Source organism: Biomphalaria glabrata, chromosome 10 (genome assembly GCF_947242115.1).
Source record: "Biomphalaria glabrata chromosome 10, xgBioGlab47.1, whole genome shotgun sequence".
NCBI classification, from domain to species: Eukaryota; Metazoa; Mollusca; class Gastropoda; family Planorbidae; genus Biomphalaria; species Biomphalaria glabrata.
Window position 1 is genome coordinate 17,092,251 of NC_074720.1, and position 20,754 is coordinate 17,113,004.

Below are 20,754 nucleotides of genomic sequence, written 5' to 3' on the forward strand. Positions count from 1 at the left end.
ATTTTAGATTCAAAATATCTTGAGTTTAAAAAAAAACAGGCTGGAGAAAAAATGAATAGAAATTTCTTTAAAATGATAACACCGATTTTTATTGTGTCCATTGTGTTTACAAGCAGCAATCGCATACAATGCTGTATATTCAGTTTTAGCAAGAACTTCAATTATTTACTACCAGATTTGCTTTATTTACAATTCAAAGTTTAATGCTAAGGTGCTACTTTTTAGCATCTGCAATTATTCATTACCAGATTTTATTTATTTACAATTAGAGGTTTAGTGTGGAGGTAAAGGTAGCCTTTCCCCAAAAAATATAATTTTGGGATGGCAACGCTAAACACTGAAATGACCAGAGTCAACCAGAGTCTATAACGGTAAAATTTAACATGATTTAACACATATAGTAGACATTGAAGTGCCTCTTTAGAGAAGCTTTTAAAAGGCCTAAAAAGGGGTATTACAGCCTTTTAGAACTCCAAAAGAATTTTATGATGATGATTGATATATTGATTATAGTCTATACAATATATATATATATGTTAGGCTTACTTTAAAAAAAAATTGCCTTTGATTGGTTGTTTTTGGACAGGACTTTGGCCAAACCCAAGGAGCTCTTGTAGTAAAATTATGACATTCTTGATGTTCAGTACAAATGTGTAGTTAGTGATGCCTAGAAACAAATAAATATAGATCTATACCAAATCTACTCTAGTTACTCTAGTCTAGTTTCTACTACTCTAATGGCTGTAAGTTAAAGTGAAATAGATCTACCTTGGTACTTCTTAAGTCTTATTAGTATATAAATATAACACTCTTTTACTTAATTTAAAGACAGTCTATATGACTAGACTTAGAGGTCTAGATTTTACTAGAGTCTACTATATTTAAGTCTATTATTGTTAATATTAATCTGGACTCTATATATGTAGATTTAGTAATGTTCCATGAATGTACACTAAACAGTGACTAGTCTGTGTATAAGTATTATAAAAGTCTAGTATAATATAGTACCGAAAGTCCACTTAATCCAAAATTGAAATCAGGATATTTTTAGGAATAAAAAAATAAGAAAGAACAGTGAATAAGTGTATTATATACTAAAAATAACAGTACTTTTTAAAAATAGCCAGTGTTATGAACAAAACAGAACAATGTTATATATGGTTCTAGCTTTTTAGTTCTGTACATCCTAGAAACTGTACCTTAAGTTGGTCAACTAGAATACTGTTGTAATAAATTATAAATGACTTCACATTCAAGGAAAATAGTTCCAGGAAGGATATGTTAATGATAGGGTGGTGCAACAGTACGATACTGGTATTTTCAAATCTGATCCAGTAATATAGAAAACTTTTACTACTGTCTAAGAAACATTTCACTCTCTTGTCATGCACTTCTTACACAGAATTTGTTTCAGATAGAGGAAATGTATAATAAACTCAGCTTTCACTATATCCTGTAGCATTTTATGTAATTACACACATTGTATTTCATAAATATGCATATTTTAGTAATAATTTCTCATAATCTGAAATATTCGTTAATCCAAAATGGGTCCAGTCCCATACATACATATCAGGACTCCACTGTAGTATTATAAATAGATTATAACTCTAGATTTAATGGTGAATATTAAAGATTAAAATTTTAGTTAGATATAATTTCTTTGATCTAATTGATAAATTCCCTCAACGTGATCGAGCATACCAACAAGGGGGAAGGGGGGATTTACTTTAAAAAATACAGTTGATGATAACCACCTTACACCTCTTTGAACTCACTCATATAGAATCACGCTGTGAAAACTGGCGCACAGGTTGCTGAGAAAAAAAGAACAACGCTGGCAGAAGAAAAACGCCAGAAAAGAAAAGCAAGGCCCACGACATTAGCTCCAGCGGGAATAACCTGCCCAGTGTGCGTCCGAACATTCCGGGCTCACATAGGTCTCACCAGCCACATGAGGAGGAATAAAACCCCAGTGCATAACCCTCAGCCCCCTGGATGACAAAGTGGTCATCATCGAACCACGATGGACAAACTATATATATAAGAGTCTATACTATGTAACTACTAAGCAGAATTCTATCATTAGTATCATAATCATTCTATTTTTAATAATTTTTATTGTTATTCCTTAAAAATTTAATTAATAATAAATTATATAAATATACTAATATAGCTATCTATATAGATCTATATTATAATAGTCTTGATTTTAGAAATTAATTACAAGAATCCAGATTATATTTTAATAATTTTATAAATATATATATATTAATAAAATATAGATTTAAATTATACTTTTTCTTTACTTTGACTTTTAATTAGTGAATTAGAAAATTTATCTAATCTTATTAAATATAATTAATTTTTATTAAATCTACTTAGTCTACTAAATCTAGTTTTATTCTAGTTAGTACTAGTCTATCTAGTAAAAATAATCTAGTAATACTTATAATACTAGTAATAGTTATAGAAGACTAATACTAGTAATACAGTCTATATTATAATATTATATAATTATTATATAGATCTACTAGTAGTTCTAGTAACTAGGGACTAGTACTTTATCAAGTTAAAATTAACAAGATTACAAAGACAGTTTGTGTGGAAACACAAATTCAAAATCGGCCCCCGAAGTGGTCCACCCAGGCAGGCTTCAATATTTTCAGAAAAAAAAATCCAAATGAAATTATATCAAAGACAAATGAAAGATAAGATTGGAGAAAGAAGGTTGATAGATCTTGTGTAGTGCCCTAACAGTACAGCAGATCAAAGGATAGGTGCAAGTGAATGCAAAGTTAGATGTGAACCTGGCCTAACTAGATCCCCTTTCAGACCTTGTGGTCTATAGAGCAGATGATGTAAAGTTCATCTGTTTTTGTGGCCTACGGTTAACGAGGGTGTCATGTAGCCAGCACAACGACCAACCGCCTTTACTTTTCCCCAACTAATATCAGGTACCCATTAGAGCTGAGTGGACTCAGAGGCGCCTAAGGATTCCGAAGTAGAAAATCCCAGTCTTCACCAGGATTCGAACCTGGGGCCCCCGGTTCGGAAGCCAAGCGCATTACCGCTCAGCTACCGTGCCTCTCCTGGCCTAACTGAAGACTTATAATTTGTTTTGAAAAGGCTCAATCTCTTATTCGAATGCTCAAAAAAAAAAGAAAATATTTTCGCAATAAAAAAAAGTTCACAAAAATGATGTTTACAAGATTACTATTCGTTTTAATTTAGGTCTAATATATAATGCATACTAATTAGCTTTTTCTCTTTAAAAAACTGCTTGCATAACTCTTAATAACTGATTTTAAAAATTAGATTTTTCGCTTTCAGAAAAAAAAAAGTAGCCGTTGCATCAGAACTTTGAATGGTCTAAAATATTGTGATGTCGGATTTTCAATATCTTTTCTAGTTTACGAGATCTAAACGGGACAGACGGACAGACATTTCGCACAAAACTAATAGCGTCTTTTCCCCTTTGGGGGGCCGCTAAAAATATGTAATCTAGACTAGATTCTAGAACTAGACTTAACTAGAGTAGACCTAGACGTCCTAGACACTAACTCACTAAGTTAACTAAGACAGTGACAGTCACTAGACTCTAAAGTAAATGAGTAATTAATTAGATCTAGATTCTAGAACAACTAGAATCACTAGAGCTAATGATTATAATTTATTCTAGATGTCTAGGTCTGTAACTAGATCTAGAATAATCTAGAATCTAGATGATCTAGAACTAGGTCTATGAGTCTGACTGGTGTCTGACTATGTAAGTATGTTGTTTACTTTTTGATACGATAACGGAACTCTCTTTTACGTGACATTTCGTCTTCAGATATTTTATTGTGTATAGGTTTTTAATGAAACATGGTTAAATTAAAATTTAGAAGGCTATAGAGTTATGACCCAAAATATTTTTTACATTCTAAAGATTTAAAGTATCTAAAATATAGTAATATATTTTTATATGGAGACTACATGTTATATTATTAGAGTGACGTCTAGATCTATATCCAAAAGGCATATGGATGGTTGCCTGGACGTGCGGTTTGCGCGATGGACTGTCGTTCGGACTTATCGATGGTCACTGGTTCAAACCCTGCCCGCTCCCATCCCCAGTCGTCCTGCTGGAGGTTTGAAGTGGACTAGGATGAAAATTATCTTCAACTCTGAAGGAACATGAAACATCCGAGACATATGGAAAACATTTTACAACAAACATATTACAATATAGATCTACTTTACAGATTTACCAAGTGCGGACTGGGCGTCAAAATCGGCCCGGTAGGCCTATATTAGCATGATTCGGCCCACAAATTGCAAATATATCATACTAGTCGACCGGCGGCGTAGCATACGTCGCTATTTTGCAGAGCCGGCCTTAGGCCACTGCAACCTATATGCGACCGCAGTGGGCCCCGCGCCTCAAACTATTGAAGATTTACTTGAGGTCAACAATTCTCGTAGATAGTTTTTGAAACAATTTAATTGGTAATTCTTGCTATGGAGCGTGATCTATGTAGGAAGTGTATCGTAGCTTTTATGATATAGGCCTACCGTATGACTTCGCTACACAAAAGGCTCGTAAAGTAATTCTGTAGCCTACGTAGTAAAGAATGAATAAAATGCAAAGACGATCCGAATTTATTTTCTGATACAAACTCTTAATTTTCACTTATTATCCATATCCCTACCCAAACCTGGCCCCATGAAATCTGTTTCGCATTGGGCCCCACAACTGTTGAGTCCGGCCCTACTATTTAGTGACGGGTGAATACAGAGTAGATTACTTTATTTCTACCCTCCCCCTTTTTTTTTCCGTCGCTAAAAATACGTGGGGTAGAAATAAATAAAAGAGTGATCTTTCTTGGTCACAACGGTCCGGTCCTGCTATTTAGTGACGGGTGAATACTACTTGTTCTCCCCCACCCCCTCTTTTTTTCCATGGCGTAGCGTAACTCTAGTTCGTCCGACTTGCAGAAATAAAAGAGTGATCTTTCCTTTACTTCTTGCTTGCGTGTCTAAACTCTTGAGCCATGAAGAGAATTATATATATATAGAATAGATTACGATTTCACTGTAGTTTTTTTTTTTTTTTACAAATTGATATTTTGAGACCTTAAGTCTATTTGCATATATAGGCCTATAGAAATAAAAAAAGTTTGACTACATGCGTTCGGAAATAAACATGATATATTATCTATCTTTAAATAATCTATATATTTTCACTATTTTCGACTAGTCTTAAATTATCTATTACATTATTTTAATATAACGAAAAGTTTAAAACAAAACACTTGATGGCTGCCTGTTCGTGTGTTATGAACTCTGGAGCATCGTATCCGTTGTCCAGGGTTCGAACACTGCCTGCTGTTTTGAAGTTTACAACCAAAAATTTGTACAGGAAGTAACATGAATCGTTCTTGTAACAAATATATGTATCAACATTCAACGAATAAAAAAAAATCTCTCATCAACAAATTACCAGTACTCGCTTACAGATATTTGTAAAATGTTTGTAAAATGTTTTACATAATTCGGATGTTCCTTCAGAGTTGAAGATAGTTTACTTCCTAGTCCAAACCTCCCGCAGGACGACGGGGGATGGGAGCGGGCAGGGTTTGAACCTTCGACCGTCGATAAATCCGAACGACAGTCCAGCGAGCAAACCGCACGACCAGGCAGCCATCTTGTGGACGTCTGTATCACCAGTCTTCAACATGAAATCCTGCAAGTGTTGTGTCATGATGCTTTTCTAGCATATTATTTACATGCAGAAACTTTACTCCACAAGTTAATTACAAATATTAGGCCTACAGCATTAGCACTAACTGAAAAGCCAAGATAATGATTTCAAAATACGCTCCCCCTTAATAAATTGTAGCCTCAATTCATTAACAGCCATTCCTTGCATTCATCTCCATAAAACCATCACCATCGTAGCCATATCGTCCTTGTAGCCCAAGAGTCATCTTTCTATTCATCAATTCGTTACTAAATTGTTAACGTCTGCTCGGGTAAGTCAGCTGCTTCGTGATCGCCTTTAGAGAGACTTAGTAAAACACACGACAAGTTGAAGGGGCACAGGTAGGCCTATCTCTAGGAATCAGAACTTTTAGTCTGCATCTCTGTGTATATGCAGTTAATGTTTATACATTGTCCAACGTGGCAGGATCTCCAGGAGGAGTTGGGAATGTTCCTTCGGAAGTTATCACGAGATTCGGAAACGTTTCTGAATTACTTTTCCGAACTGGCCAGGAAATCAGTCATTTAATGTATCTCTTGACACAGGATTCCAGCATTTTTTTGTTTACCTTTTCCTTTTGATTTTATTTGGTTAAACGCATAACTGTTTAAAGAATAATCTGTGCGATAAGAAATATTTGTACCAATTGATTTTGTTTATGCTATTTTATGCTTTTAGCTTTCTCAATGCGTTATGTTGATCCTATGACTTGGTCTGGAAGGAGGAAAAAGGGGATTCCAGTTGAATGTTACCTTAATCGCCTTTTAAATGTATTTTTAAAAAGTTGTATGACTTGAATTCGAACTCGAGGACTAATTCAACGTATACCACCACATCTGTCAAGTACTATTTCTTTCCCTTGTTCGATACCAAATAAAATGATTACTTACCAATAGTTAATTATTGATTCTTTTTTCTTGTCAGGTACAAGAGATAATTATGCAAATCTCAACTAGATCCGAGATCGGGTGTGGGAGAAATAACATGTACAAACTTTTTACCAGACAAACAGATAGACAGCCAGACAGAGTAAGTTGATAACTTGATATAAGCTTTGTAACAAAGAAACTTCAATTTAAAAAGGTAAGAAAAATGTGCCTCCCATATGCGATCTATATATAAACTTAGAAAATAAATCTCTTGGAAAACATCGTCTTTTCCTGAGAGCTTGATGTTGGTAGTTTAAAGTAAACAGTCTATTTTGATAATCACTCATATGATATAAATAAATAGAGATAAAATACAATTCAGATACATGATACTATAATATTAGTGATGATCAAAATAGACTATCTATATTTATTGTTATAAAGCTTATATCAACTCACCCTGTCTGTCTGTCTGTCTGTCTGTCTGGTCAAAGTTTGAACATGTTTGTTTCTCCCATTTCCCATTCTCATATCAAGTTAAAAATTTGCAAAATTATTCATTAAACCTGAATGAATCAACAACAACAAATTAGTTAATTAATTATTTTGTTTGATATGGAATTAAGGGGAATAAATGCTACTTACTGAAAGATGTGGACAGTAGCGTAGCTAGGGATTTAGGGACCCGGGGGGGGGGGGCCTTGACCATTTAGGGGCCCCCCGCATTTTGACATTCGACATATCATGAGATAATATTTTATGTAAAAAACAAAACATACTTTGACGCTCATTTGGGGTTTCCCCGCAAGTGGGGGCCCGGGGGGAATTTCACATTTCGATCCCCCCTCCCTAGCTACACCACTGGATGAGGTTGTATGTATGAATGGTCAATCCCTTTATTACGTTTTGGCACGTTTTTTTCTCCCACTTCCCATCCTCGGGTCAAGTTGAAATTTTGCAAAACTTTTCATAGTCGTTGATAATACACGAATCAATCCAAAAAAACAAAAAACAAAAACTAATTAATTCCCGGTATCCAATTAGTGCTAATTGTTTCATTTTGTTTTATAGAGCAGAAAGGGAGCTAAATCCTGTAATTTTTAGATAAATGGCAGTAATTAGCGGTTCTTTTCCTTAAATAAGCTTTGTTTATGTAAAGTCTTTTTTTCTTTCTATTTCTTGTTTCTGTTTTGAGTTTAAAATAAAATTATATTATACACTGTGTCATTTTAAATGTATCTTACTGGTGTTTATCTCACTCTCATATCAACGGCACCTCCGAATTCGCATGTCCGATGATTTGGAGAAGATACAACACAAGTTTATCTCACAAAACAAAACAACAGCGCGACAGTTATTTTTTATTTAGTTGGCAGCAATTGAGTTTAGTTTAGTGTCACTGAAATTGTTTAGCTTATTGCGAAAATCTCCAAACCATAATTCTAGGACTGTCTATGTCTAGGATTTACACTTTAAGGAGACAACATGGTAGAGAAAGTTGGTTAAGGCCCTTTCAAGTTAATTTAAACTTTCGCCTATTGTTAAGCGATTGCTAATTAGGCCTAGTATACTGGCAGAAATATAAAAGAAAATGTTAGATCGTGACTGATTTAGTCATTCTAAGATTATATTACATTCCAGTATAAATAGCTTTAAGTCCAAAAGTCATCTTTATCTCTTTCGTAGTCATAAGAAAAAAAAAAGGATTACACCAGTGTTTCCCAAACTTTTGACCTATGTGTACCACTTTAATAATAATTGAGTACCCCCTCGCCACCCCCACCCCCATTTCAATTTATTAACACAACATAATAAATGGGTATTAAAACATCAGCGTAGTTAATGAGGTGCACTGCGTACCCCCTCCAAACAGGGGCGGACTGGGTATCAGAATCGGCCCGGGCATTACCATATAAACCGGCCCACAAATGAATGGCGTCATATCATGGGCGTTTTTCGGTGGAGGGGAATTTTTCTACCCCCCTCTGCAATGTATATGAATGTATTAATCTTCATTACATTCCGACTTTTCATTCTTTCGTGTGTTTTTGTTTAGCCTAGAGTAGGTTCTTCTTTTAATTAGTGGAAAGACAGTACACACCACCAAGAACAGCTAGGCTGTCAGCGCTCCCCCAGCTGGGTCCGAGGCTTCGCCCAAGCATTATTTCCGTTATTTTAAGCTTTAAAAAATGCATATATCTACAGTGCAATTAGTTTGCTACTCTTCCGCAAAAAATTCATAAACCAAATCTGCTATTCACTGCACTTAATAAATGGAGTCCAGCGACTGGTAGAAAATGGTAACTATAGTTTTGCTTTAGTTTTTGTATTGGAGGGGGGGGGGGGATAACCACAAAACTCCTTTTGGCTACGCTTAGGAAATTCGGTGACTGTAGTTTACTTAAGTTGGCTGCACTGGGGCATTAAGTAAAGTTTCCTTTTCAGACTATGAGATCTGAGGCAAGTGATGATTTGAACCCCCCCCCCCTTCCTCCCGGCTACGCCCATAAGTGTAAGCCTAATTCTCTTCAAAATATATATAGTTTGATAACTCATCGAAAACTGGATGTATGCTTGCGTAGGATTAAATAATGTATTTTATATTTTATTTTTTCATTTTATTTTACATGCATGTAGACTGAAAACTATAAACAATAGCAGCCTTAATGAGTTTGAAACTTTTTTGGTATTACTTATAGATTACAGACGTTTCTTCAAAAAATAAGATAGTCACGTCCTGCGCATTGCATGTTGATCTGTGACTTAAAATATGCTAAGTCATTGGTTTTCCTGGCTGACTCAGGCAACCCATTCCATTAAAAGAAGAGAATGCAGAACGGTTAGAGAGGCACTTACAAGTACATTCTCAAAAACGCGAATTGTATATGAATATATCATGACCCTGTATTGAAAATATAAATCTCCTTTCATTAAATATCGGATGTGACAGCGCTATAAGCCTATAAATTATTATAATTATTATAAGAATTTCCAGCAGCACCAGAGTTTCCTCTCCGGGGCGCATTCCTGGGCCTTGGATAAAGGGGTCATGGGTGGCCCATGCGTCATGATCCCTCTCTCGACCTTGCTGATGTGATCCAAAGGAACGCATCGCATTACATTTGGCACCAACTCAGTTGCAGAAGCTGCCGGAGGGAATTTCATAGCTGATACTCCCAACGCCTAAGGGGCTTCACTCCTGATTTCTCCTCGAGGTTGTCTCCTGAAGCCTCAGTACCGCAAGGCAGCGGGGGTTTGAAGTCAGAGTACCCCTCTCCTAGATGAACTGCCTTACTAGGCTGACGAGCTCCATCTGCCCGAAGCTCCCGGTTTTGTGGCGCCAGGTATCCGCCTTCACCCCTTCACCTGTTAGTAAGAGCAGTTTCGCCGGGCTTAATATCTAAGCCACACGAGCAGGCCAGGTGCTGGACTTAGTTGTCAGAGGCTATTTGAGACGCATGCCATTAGGAGTACTTTATAGACAATGGGAGCTTAACCCCATTGACACCCCTGGCCATGACAACCGTTTATGCGTGATACAATCTACCAAACATCATCACTGGTCTTTGGAAACAAAACCAAGAAAAGCGAAGACTGGTTTGAAGCTAGTCTACCAGAAATGGAAACTGCCACTACGAACAAGAGAGCAGCCATGCTAATCTACAAGAAGGATCCCACCCCAAGCAACTTAAAAAGGCTCAGAGCTGCACGTAACAATGCCCAAAGAGTAGCGAGACAATGTGCTAACAAATACTGGCAGGGGCTATGCGAAGATATTCAATCTTGTGCCGACTGTGGTAACATAAGAGGACTATATGAGGGCATGAGAAAAGCCTTTGGACCTCACACCAGCAAGTGTGCTCCACTCAAGTCAAAAGATGGCTCAATCATCAGCGATCGTGCGCTGCAAATGGAACGATGGGTAGAACACTATGCAGAACTCTACCAGATTGAAAACGCCATCTCACCAAATGCTGTTTCCAACTTCCCATCACTTCCAGTTTTGACGGAATTAGACGAAACGCCCTCAGTAAATTAGCTGAGCATTGCCATTGACATGCTTGCACATGGGAAAACACCCGGAGGAGATGGCATTCCTGCTGAAGTAATTCAGGCTGGAAAACATGCCCTAATCAAACCACTCCATCAACTGCTAAGCTTGTGCTGGGAACAAGGAATGGTCCCCCAGGAATTGAAAGACTCCAACATTGTTACAATTTATAAAAATAAAGGCGACCGCTCTGATTGTAACAATTACAGAGGCATCTCACTGCTTAGCATAGTCGGAAAGGCTTTTGATAGAGTGTTACTAAAGCGATTACAGATCCTGGCAGATCGTGTTTATCCAGAGTCGCAGTGTGGCTTTAGGGCAGGAAGATCTACAACAGATATGATTTTCTCTCTGCGGCAGCTACAGGAGAAGAGCAGAGAACAAAAGCAGCCCCTCTTCATAGCTTTTATTGATTTGACCAAGGCCTTTGACCTTGTTAGCAGAAGCGGTCTGTTTGCTGTACTAGAGAGAATCGGCTGTCCAAATAAGTTAAGAAAACTAGTGTCAGCTTTTCACGAAAATATGCAGGGCACCGTTCAGTTTGAAAGTTCTTCCTCCAGGCCATTCTCCATTAAGAGCGGTGTAAAACAAGGATGTGTACTGGCCCCTACACTATTTGGCATCTTCTTCTCAGTCGTACTATCCAGTGCTTTTAAATCCCTGGAAGACGGAATATACATCCATAGCAGATCCGATGGAAGGCTCTTTAACCTGGCACGTCTTAAAGCCAATACGAAAAGGCGTCGTATTTTGATAAAGGAGCTGCTGTTTGCCGATGACGCGGCACTCGTATCTCACTCACAAGGAGGTCTACAGAAGCTAGTGAACGCCTTAGCAGCTGCTTGTCAAGAGTTTAGCCTTACTATAAGTCTCTCCAAGACCGAAATCCTGGCACAAGACGTTGCAGAAATACCTATAATACAAATTGGGAACCACACCCTTTCAGTGGTGCAGGAATTTACCTACTTGGGTTCAACAATTGTCAGTAACCTAGACTTAGACATCGAGCTGACAAAAAGGATAGGAAAAGCTACCACAGCATTGGCAAAACTCTCCAAGCGCGTCTGGGAAAATGGTAAATTGACCACAGCGACCAAAATCCTAGTCTACAACGCCTGTGTTGTGAGCACTCTCCTTTATGGCAGTGAAAGCTGGTCAACATACATGTACCAAGAGCACAGATTGAATAGTTTCCACTTGCGCTGCCTGAGACGCATAATGGGCATCTCTTGGAGGGACCATGTCTCCAATCAGGAAGTTTTGAGACTGGCCAATATGAACAGCATGTATGCTCTCCTGACACAAAGGAGATTACGCTGGCTCGGACATGTCACCCGCATGCCAGATGGTAGAATCCCGAAAGATATCTTATATGCTGAGCTTGTGGAAGGAGTCAGACCCAAGGGCCGCCCAAGACTAACATATAGAGATGTCTGCAAGCGAGACATGAGAGCCTCAGGCATCAGTGAAAGTATGTGGGAAAACATAGCCAAAGACCGGAGTGCATGGAGACAGACTGTGCGTGCTGGGACAACCCTTGCTGAGAACAAAAGAATTGAAGCGGCTTTAATCAAGAGGGAAAAAAAGAAAGCTGCCCTGTCTGCTAGCCCTAAATCAGAGGCATACAAATGTACGAATTGTGGCAAAGTCTGCCGTTCTAAAATTGGCTTGATTAGCCACACCAGATTCTGCCCCGTCTCAAGATTAAGCCAAAACCAGTGACTCACTTGGGCGCATCCATTGCCTTTCGAGACAAAAGGAGCCATATATAAGAATTTCCATCATTAATGACTTCATACTAAGCATAAGTTTGGCATTAATTATAATAGTAAAAAAGATATGATTTAGATCTAGATTTGTCTTTTTTAAATTAAATAATTTGTCTTCTGTCTTCTAAATCTTATGAATCACAGACCGTCCTTCAAAAGAGAAGTTATTCACGTCCGTTGCGTATTCTCGTGTCCTGGAGTGCGTGCTAGAATTGTTCAGTAGTGGGGGCCTAGTGATTATGAGCCTAGTGTTCCGTCCGTCTTTCTTCTACCTGTCTGTCTGTTTTCCAACTGTCTTCTACCTGTCTTTCTTCTACCTGTCTGTCTGTTTTCCAACTGTCTGTCTGTCTTCTACCTGTCTTTCTTCTACCTGTCTGTCTGTTTTCCAACTGTCTGTCTGTCTTCTACCTGTCTTTCTTCTACCTGTCTGTCTGTTTTCCAACTGTCTGTCTGTCTTCTACCTGTCTTTCTTCTACCTGTCTGTCTGTCGTTCTGTTTGTCCTCTACCAATCTGTCTGAGTCTTCTACTGCCTGTGTGTCTTCTACCTGTCTGTCTGGCTGTGTCTTCAACAATCTGTCTTCTACCTGTCTGTCTGCCTTCTGTCTGTCTGCCTTCTACCTGTCTGTCTGTGTCTTCTACCTGTCTGTCTTCTACCTGTCTGTCTTCTACCTGTCTGTCTTCTACCTGTCTGTCTGTCTGGGTCTAAAACTATCTGTCTTCTGCCTGTCTGTCTGTCTGCTACCTGTCTGTCTTCTACCTGTCTGTCTTCTTCCTGTCTGTCTTTTACCTGTCTGTCTTCTTCCTGTCTGTCTTCTTCCTGTCTGTCTTCTTCCTGTCTGTCTTCTACCCGTCTGTCTTCTGCCTGTCTGTTTGTCTGCTACCTGTCTGTCTTCTTCCTGTCTGTCTTCTACCTGTCTGTCTTCTACCTGTCTGTCTTCTTCCTGTATGTCTTCTACCTGTCTTCTACCTGTCTGTCTTCTACCTGTCTGTCTTCTACCTGTCTGTCTTCTACCTGTCTGTCTTCTACCTGTCTGTCAGTTCAAATAACGGGCCTAGGATGTGGTATTGACGCATGCGTGGAACCCTAAGTTGTGGACGTGTTTTGCGTGCATGTGCTATATGGCCTGTCTGAAGCTGGACTCTGTTTGTCTTATGACCGCTACGTCTAAATTGATGCATGTCGTTGTAGTCTATGGGTGGTGAGTGTCAGTGTGGCCCCCTCCCCCTCTACACTTTACATTCATGTTTGGACTCAAATAGATTCACGAGAACCTCCGAGAAAACGTTCATGAAATAAAAATGCTTCAAATTAACATTCACATTTTTTTTCTGCCCAACCCTATTGTTATTCATTTAGTGCGCACTATAGGCCAGGGCAGATATACATATACCATAGACTGGCCAAGGAAACAAAAAAGTTTATTGTTTGTTTTTTAAATTCTTATTGTAAAAGCAAAATACTTTTTTGTCCGTGAGGCTGTAACCGTAGTACAACGAAATCGGAGACTGTCGACTTTCACTGGTGAATGTTAACGTGTACATAGTCGCTTGGTGGCTGTCTACAGTACTCTCTACAGGAATATGAATGTTGGATAAGTTGTCGTACAGAGAGTCATTATGTTAATCCTAGATAGATCTTTGGTGATACATCTGTCACTTTCTGTGCTGCATTAATGAGTAGCCTACAATTATAACAAAGTCTACCAATACAGTATGTAAGTTTTCAAATTAAGCATAAATCTCTATTGATAGATTAGAAAGTGTTGTCAAACTTTTTAAGTGAGTAGAGAAGCCGAACCGAATTAACTTCTATATGTGAATATGTGGATCCTTTCATTGAATATCGGATGGGACAGCGCTGTAAGCCTATACATTATCAATGACTTCATACTAAGCATAAGTTTGCCATTAATTATAATAGTAAAAAAATGATTTAGATCTAGATTTGTCTTTTTAAAATTAAATAATTTTTTTTTGTAAGCCTTAAGTGTAGTATTTTTAGATTGATGTTATTAAAATAAACAAAAAGGAAACTTACTTTTTCTGTACAAATCTCATATTGAGCTGTGAATAAGTTGAGTGGCTTGCAATTTCGTGGCTCTGTGTGTGTGTTAAAGTTGATTCCTATTAAGTAGGGGCCTAGTGTTAAAGAGCTTCTTCTTTTTCCTCGTTCTCATTTTTATGTTGGAACGTTCAGATGACAGACCAATATACGAGATGAACTGCGCGGTGGTTTCCAAATCCGGGAGCTCTCCATATAGTTTTCTTTCTATTGAGGTGTTTTGGGGCCAGTGTATTGTACGGGCCTCATGGTAAAGTGAACAGTTTTGAAGGACATGTTGTCTCAATCCGTGGTGTCCGGTTCTGAGACGTAAGATTAGAGTTTATAATAGGCATCATCTTTCTTGTGATTCGCATGAGAGCGTGTCCATTTCTCATTTATTTTATTTACTTTTAGTTTCTTCATTTCTTCTGGATCGAGTGCAATTTATTTGTGAATTTGTTCTCCCATTCTTGGCGAGTGTGTCAGCCTTCTCATTTCCTTCTAGTTCTATATGTGTTGGTATCTGTTTTATCCGTTAAAGAGCTAATTGTCGCCCCAATTGTTTTTCTGCGTTATATCAATGTTTTCTAACTTAACCTCTCTCATCCCTCTTTTTCGTTAACTGCCAATGGAACGATCAAAAGACGGGGGGGGGGGGGGGAGGCGCTAAAACAAAAGGGAGTGTCATCAAACGTGTATGCCGACCAGCAAAATAATTAGGCAAAACACAACCTCGAAGACATCATAGAAGTGTTGAAGTTAATGCCGCTCGTGCATAGCAAAAAGTACGGTCTAACGTTTTGCAAATGATAATACGTAGGCTACAGTGAAAAGTGTACATTTTTTTTTAAATTCTTGTTGAATTTCAAACAAAATTAAGTGTAATAAATAAATTAAAAAAAAAAGGAAACTTGTTCGGGCATCTGTGTCTCGCTGCTGTATTTTTTTTTAAGTTGTCTGCATTGAAAAAAAAAAAAGATTTTTTCTTTGTTCGCGACCAGACCGGCCCATTTGGTACCGGCCCACCGGGCATTTGCCCGTTTGCCCATATAGCCAGTCCGCCCCTGCCTCCAAAGTCCTCCAGTGCCCCATGGGGTACGCTTACCCGATTTTGGGAAACACTGGATTACACTTTCTATGCCTCTGTCACAACAAAACCGTGTAGTAAAGAAAAAATTACAGTAAGAGTAAGGTCCACTCCGTATATATATTTATAAAGTGTTTTTTTGTGACGGTAGTTAAACGTTAGGCAAACGATCACAGAGTATCGGCACCTATTTTTTTTTTTACCAAAAAAGCAAAATATATATACATAAATACATATATACATGTGTGGGCGTGAGAGAGAGAGAGAGAGAGAGAGAGAGAGAGATACATGTTGTGTGTGCTGTTCATCAGGTGGGCACAAATGAAACACACACACACAACTGTTGCTAAATTGTTTTATGTAAGAAATATTAATGAACGTTTGGCCTACCTGTTGATATTAGCTGCGCATTACCGTACAGGGAGAGTTCAGGTCTTTATATGCTCAAGAAATGTCCTGCACTGTCTGTTCGTCTAAGCGTGTTTAGTAAGTGTTTGTGTGGATGGTGGGGAGGGGATGTGTCGGAGCTACCATTCATTGATCTTAGCCTATATAAGAATTCAAGGCGTTACACTTTGCAATGAGACCTACCCACTGTTTACTAACAGAAGTTCTCAGTTGTTCAAAACAAAGAAGTCCACAGTCTGGTTTATGGAAAACATCTAATCGTAGTTGGCAGCCCGCCCCTGGTTTAAAAGTTCTAGTATCTTGATAAATCCATAATGTGATCTATCACAAGAGTCTTTTAAGGAAAAATAAGGCAATCGATAGTAAAGTTACCATAGTCAAGAATTGAAAAGTAAAAAAGAAAACATCACTAGAGACTATTTCTTCTGCGAGTTTTAATATATTGACAACTAAATAGTCAGAGAGTCATAAGGCCTACATTGGAATTATTGGAAAACTCTTTACTAATTATTATTTCATTCCACCAATATGAATAGACATACAACATTATGTAGTACTTATTCCTGAGTCCACTCAACTCTAATAGGTACCTGACTTTAGTTGGGGAAAAAAAGTAAAGGCGTTTGGCCGTTGTGCTGGCCACATGACACACTCATTAATCGTAGACCTTTACATCATCTATCCTATAGATGTCACAAGGTCTGAAAGGGGAACTTTAAAGACATTTTTGATCTACTTCTTGTCGTTTCAAACCAATAGAAGAAAATCGAAGACGATACAGTGAAATCATTGAGTTGCTTTTCAAGGAACAAAAATCTATTACATTTGATCAAATAAAAATGGCATGTTTCATCTTCTAAAAAAACAAAACATAAAAAAACGCTCCTAGACGTCTTGCATAACACGAATATGATTTGACGGCGATACTAAGGACGTTCGGCGCTCTATGAACCTCGAAAGTCTCTCTCTTGTCTAGGGTCACCTACTTCTTTAATTAAATGGGACCTGCTCTTTAACAAGGTCGAATATTGCGCTCTAGACGTTAGGATAATGTATTGTCAGCATCTCAAACTGAGGGGAAAAGTTTGACGAGGGGCGGGGGCATCCAAGATAAAAGTTTTAGAAACACTGAACTAGGCTACAATATCAAGTGCGTTGTAGTTTCTAGTCTATTGTTTTCACTATTGAAATAGGTCTAGATCTACTTGTTTGCTCTGGACTATTTTTCTTTTGAGTCTGGTTGTGATTGACTTGTTAAGTTCTTAGCTTAAAACTTATTTTTAGCTTTCAGAAATCTCTAGAGCGGAACGATCTTGCCTTCCTTAAAAATTTGGTTTTCTCTATGGGCATGACCGCTATTGGTCAGAACATCTTCATTTTAGTTGGAAACGTACTTGTAGACTGGCTGCTGTAGAGCAATACATGCCAAGCTCTAGTAACTATGGAAGTAGTTCATGACGCCAGGACGCTACTCAGCTGATTGTGGCAACAACAGGCACACATCCATTGAACACCGAGAAGAGAATTCTTCACCCCAAAGGATCTCTTATCGGATAGGTATAATACCCTACATGCAGCAGTGGAGCTTGGCCTACAAGTATAATACCTTACATGCAGCAGTGGAGCTTGGCCTACAAGTATAATACCTTACATGCAGCAGTGGAGCTTGGCTTACAAGTATAATACTCTACATGCAGCAGTGGAGCTTGGCCTACAAGTATAATACCCTACATGCAGCATTGGAGCTTGGCCTACAAGTATAATACCCTACATGCAGCAGTGGAGCTTGACCTACAAGTATAATACCCTACATACAGCAGTGGAGCTTGGCCTACAAGTATAATACCCTACATGCAGCAGTGGAGCTTGGCCTACAAGTATAATACCCTACATGCAGCAATGGAGCTTGGCCTACAAGTATAATATCCTACATGCAGCAGTGGAGCTTGGCCTACAAGTATAATACCCTGCATACAGCAGTAGAGCTTGGCCTACAAGTATAATACCCTACATGCAGCAGTGGAGCTTGACCTACAAGTATAATACCCTACATGCAGCAGTGGAGCTTGGCCTACAAGTATAATACCCTACATACAGCAGTGGAGCTTGGCCTACAAGTACAATACCCTACATGCAGCAGTGGAGCTTGGCCTACAAGTATAATACCCTACATACAGCAGTGGAGCTTGGCCTACCCTTTCAGGAAAAAAACACACCTAGCTCACCCTTTTTTTGTGTATGGAATTTTGAATACTAAAATGATAAAAGTGTCGCAACATTCCATCAGATACTCTTGTAGGTTATCAGGTTATGTTAGAATACATCTAGAATACACCTAGAATACATCTAGAATACATCTAGAATACACCTAGAATACATCTAGAATACATCTAGAATACATCTAGAATATATATAGAATACATCTAGAATACATCTAGAATACATTTAGAATACATATAGAATACATATAGAATACATCTAGAAAGTACGTCCCGTTTGGTACACTGAATAAATCAAGAAGTACGTCTCCCAACGAAAATTAAAAAAAAAAAAAAAGTCAACAGAGAAATGTATGTAAGGATGATTTGTATTTTCTCTACCTAATACCTAAACTAAAGCTGAGATGAAAAAAAAAAAGAAATCCTACCGGGGAGGGGGGAGGGGAAGATTTTATTTCTGATGATAATTTCAGCAGAGTACATTGTACAGAGAGTACAACAGTTTTACTTGTAGCGCAGACTAACACTCTTTGCGTTGTTGTAAGAGTGAACAAGACCTGTAATAAACAACACTCAACTCAACTGAGAACAAAACTTGTCAACAGAGGCGTACTTAGCAAAGTACCTAGCAATGTGCAGCAAGAGGTATCAGGTGGTGAGGGACATCATACTTCCCTCTAGTAAGCATTCAAATGTTTTGGACCCCAGATCTCTATTTATCGGCCTGCGTGTATAAACACCATATCCCATCAAAACGATTTATCCGTCTCGCTGACCTAACCATAGACGGTCCGTAATTTAGAAATCTGGCAATTCATGGGCATCACGAGGAAGGTGAAAAGCATTTTAAATGACAAAATCAAGACAATTTCTTGAGATATTACAAGTTCAGTATGATCCAGTTAATGGGAAAGAGGGGGATACGAACGGAAATTATTTTCTATTGGAGTGTCATTAGTAAAAGTTTGTGAAACACTGAGGTCTGAAATAAAAGCTGTTTTAAAACAAAACAAATAATATGTTCGGACCAGCTGCACTAGGCATCAAACACCACAACTACGCCACTGGTTTTTGTGTCAACACTAAGCAGAGAGTTAGCTGTTGTCATCAACAGTCAACTCAACAGACAGAAAATTTATCAACAAAACTAAATAGAGAGAAAGCTGCTGTTTACAACACTCAGCAGAGTGAAAACTGCTGTCAGCAACATTTACACAGTTTGTTCATTTAATTTAATTCTGGATTGCTTCTTAGTAATTCAAGCACTGCTTCACTCTGCGTGCATTTCCTTGAAAAGTAATATAGAAAATCAACCAGCCAATGTTTCCAGCTTAAAACGCCAATAAATATCCAGCCCATGAAAAAGAAAGCTCGTGACACAGTGAACATCAGATGATGCAAATGAGTGAGAATCATGAACTGTTTGTCTGACATGACACGTCAGGTTCACTTAAACTTTTTTGTTTTGTTTTTTGTTTGGGCTGTTAGGTAATACGCAACAGGTACTAGATCTAGCCAATGGACTTAAGGTGTTTGTTACTATTAGCATTCCTCCGCAAAAGCCAAAGGCTGACTAGGACATTTAGACCTGAACTAATTTATTACTTGTCGCCAAAAAACAGCACCTTTTGTCATTAGAGAATACATTCACGCAGGTAGAGACATTAATTAACATATGGGGAAACTACAGTGATGTATAGTGTCACTGGCTAAGAGTGTTTTCTTGATTAGGCTAAAAGTACCTCAGCATCTAACATGTTGTTAGTCCGTAGCACAACATTCAATGGGTAAGAGCGTGAGCTTAAAGTACTCAACTCTGGTCTTTCACTAACACTACTCACCCACCCCCACACATTAGTTAGTTGTTGGTCAGTTCGTTATTGTTGGTGTAGGCCTGTTAGTTAGTTGATCAGTTTGTTATTGTTGGTGTAGGCCTGTTAGTTAGTTGATCAGTTTGTTATTGTTGGTGTAGGCCTGTTAGTTAGTTGATCAGTTCGTTATTGTTGGTGTAGGCCTGTTAGTTAGTTGTTGATCAGTTTGTTATTGTTGGTGTAGGCCTGTTAGTTAGTTGATCAGTTTGTTATTGTTGGTGTAGGCCTGTTAGTTAGTTGTTGATCAGTTTGTTATTGTTGGTGTAGGCCTGTTACAGTTTTAAGACAGGGCTTACTTTAAAACTTACATCGCTACCCCCCCCCCCCCCCAAATTATAAATCAACAAGACTTATTGTTTTGTTTCGGTATAATGGTGTAGACTTTTGTTTCTGCTATAAATATATTCTTTAAACACAGGTTTCAATAGAAAACGTAACAAGATTTCCATCCCTTTATTCCTCTAAATTAGATTGACTAAAGAATGTCAAAAGTCTGATGGTCTGACATTAAAGTTAATGACAAGATGAAATAAAAAATCGTTTTTGTTTGGTCCTATGGTGCTCTAAATTTCTGAAGTCTATCAGAAAGTTTCGGCTCTCTAAATCTCAACATTTGTAACACATATTCCAAGCACAGTTGTAATAAACACATGGACCGAAAGATTTGCTCACGTTGATTGTTTTAAAAG

General features: G+C 38.1%; 1 protein-coding gene across 6 annotated transcripts in view; it reads right to left on the reverse strand.

Annotated features, from left to right (window-relative positions):
• Window positions 1-20,754, reverse strand: part of LOC106054459 (metal cation symporter ZIP14-like) — a 43,586-nt gene that overhangs the window by 18,600 nt on the left and 4,232 nt on the right. Inside the window, exons 1-2 of one of the 6 annotated variants that reach the window (XM_013210321.2) lie at window positions 3,787-3,860; window positions 547-667 (exon numbers count right to left, since the gene is read on the reverse strand). The exons of 1 other annotated variant lie outside the window; for it this stretch is intronic. The gene's annotated coding sequence lies outside the window, so the exon portion shown is untranslated. Of the gene's footprint in view, window positions 1-546; window positions 668-768; window positions 1,080-1,199; window positions 1,899-3,786; window positions 3,861-20,754 lie in introns of those variants that run through there. 4 more of the 6 variants (XM_013210322.2, XM_056043934.1, XM_056043935.1 and 1 more) reach the window with 4 other exon arrangements.